Genomic DNA, 2,442 nt, shown 5'->3' with positions numbered 1-2,442 from the left:
TATCACTACGAGTTTGAGCCTCTCCCCCAGGACCATTTATAGAAAGCAGCCCAAAGTGGTAAAATGAGTTCACTTCAGTTTCCTCTACCTGGCTTCCTGAAGATCAAGAGGTATTTAAATCTCATTCATTCATTCATCTCTTCAGCACTTACTGATTATCCATTATATGCCAGGCACTTTGCTAGGTTCTGGGGAAGCTGAGAGGATTAAGATACATTGCCTTCCACGATGCATTCTAGATCATTAGGAATATAGACATTTCAGTGGCAAGAGATGCGGTGTTACAGCTGTTCCCATTACCTTCCCGTCTGTGAATGCTACACGGGGCTTATATAACCGCCTGCAGGGAGAGCCAGGAGAGGCACGGTCAAGTGGAACTTTGGTTGAGGGGGAAGGTGATCAGGAAGGAGACGTGAAGAATGTCATGGCTTGATTGAGACTTCGAATAGTCAGAGTTTTTTTTTTTTTTTTTTTTTTTTTTTTTTTTTATTGACGTATAGTTGATTTACAATGTTGAGTTAGTTTTTGGTGTACATCATTATGATTCAATTATACATACACATACACACATATATATATGTTCTTTTCATATTCTTTTCATTATAAGCTCTTACAAGGTATTGAATATAGTTCCTTGTGCTATACAGTAGGACCTTGTTATTTATCTATTTTATATATAGTAGTTAATATCTGCAAATCCTGAACTCCTAATTTATCCCTTTCTACCCCCTTCCCCCCATGGTAATCATAAGTTTGTTTTCTGTCTGAGCCTGTTTCTGTTTTGTAAATAAGTTCCCTCTACCTAACACAACAGTCTCCAGTTGGTCCCTCAGGAGTCTTCCAGGACTCTTTCGAAACCAGTTTGGCTGTGGGTTGGGGCTGCCTGAGCCGCTGATTCTGTGCCAAGATGCTTCGAAGTCTTGTTAAGAATGTTTGGATCCCCATGAAGACTTGTTCTACCCAAGTGTACTGATTTGAGTAGGAATGGGGTTGATGGGCTTTGTCGTTTATAAAACCAGGAGTGCTGATGAAAGAGGTAAAGGCTTGAAAGCTTTCAGTCCTGCGCCTGCTCATGGTCACCGTTAACCAGCTTTATGTGGCTGTGTTGCTGGGAACACGGGACATCGTGTTAACTTGAAGACACGCCACTGCCCTTGTGCGTGAATAAGTGCACCTGTGAGATTAAAAAAAAAACAGATTGAGTGGCAAACACTTAGCAATGTGGCCACAGCAACATGGCTTCTGGAATGCATTATGGAATGTGATCTTCTGTCTACTTGTCCATCTCTTTCACTCTCTCTTGCACCAGGAGATGCAATTCCTTGAAGGAAAGAATTGCATCGTTTTCCGTTGTACCTCCAGGACCTGACATGGGGCCCAGCATAATACTGAGTATCTATATGTCGTATGGAAGGAAGAGAAGAAATAAGAGAGGGAAGGAACAGAGGGAGGAAGGAGGGAAGGAAGGAAGGAAGGGAGGCACAGGGAATAGGGGGGTAGGGGAGGAAAGAAAGAGAAAGAAGGCAGAAAGGGTGGGTAGAGGTGCTCCGGTCCTGGCAGTGTGACATTTGTCTGAGTCTGCCCACCGTCTTCCGTCTCGCTCTCCCGTCCCTCTGGTCCTATAAAGTGAAGGGAAGTCTGAGCAATGAGAATGTTTTACTTACCCCAAATCACCACTGGAGAAATCCATTGCGTTACTGAGCACTTGTAATGGGTTGGCCCCATTTCAGAATATAGGGTTTGGCTGCCCCAGCCAAGCAGGCTTATCCCGTGAAGCTTACATGGTGCCTTTGCCCACACCTGTCTGGCTCAGGGAGCTCGTTGGGCTGTCAAGGGGCGAGCTGGGCATTGAGAAAGGCTGATGGGCTTTGACACAAAAAGAGAGCCGGGCACGCAGGTCTCGTTTATAATCCATTCCAGCTGCTCCTCTGCTGGGGGAAACTGGCATTCTGTTTTGTTGGCCCCTTTTCCGTCAGGACAGCTGTGAAACCCTACTCAGTGAAGTAATCGTAATAACAAGCACCACTTTGCATGTTGATGCCTTTCTTCCAAGGAACTCGAAGTTCTTTGGAGACATAACCTCATTAATCCATCCTGCGTGAAGTGGGGGCTGATGGGAGGGGCAGGAGCTCTGTCTCATATTTCCAGGGCTGGGGATTGAGGAGGGGAGAGGGAAAAAGGAAGGGAAAGGAATTTCAGAGCTAGGAAAGATAAGGGATGGTATTTTTTCTCCCTGAACCCCTCTCTGGCACAAAAGACAACATCTCCCAGGACAATACTCAGTTAAATGTCTGCGTTAAAGACACATACTGTATGTTCACTGTTCCCCGCAAAGGAAGAGGATTCTAGGTGAGGAGTTCAGAAATCTGATTTCCAGCCCTGATATTGACACTAAGTAGCCATGTGACCACGAGCCGGCCCCACCCTCGGAGTAGCAGGGTC

The 2,442-nt window shown here is 45.6% G+C and overlaps 1 pseudogene; it reads left to right on the top strand.

Annotated features, from left to right (window-relative positions):
* The first annotated feature begins 811 nt into the window (after positions 1 to 811).
* Positions 812 to 1,086, top strand: LOC102519445 (annotated as a pseudogene).
* The last annotated feature ends 1,356 nt before the right edge of the window (positions 1,087 to 2,442 follow it).

Source organism: Camelus ferus, chromosome 25 (genome assembly GCF_009834535.1).
Source record: "Camelus ferus isolate YT-003-E chromosome 25, BCGSAC_Cfer_1.0, whole genome shotgun sequence".
Classification (NCBI taxonomy): Eukaryota; Metazoa; Chordata; class Mammalia; order Artiodactyla; family Camelidae; genus Camelus; species Camelus ferus.
This window is presented reverse-complemented; position numbering and strand designations above follow the sequence as displayed.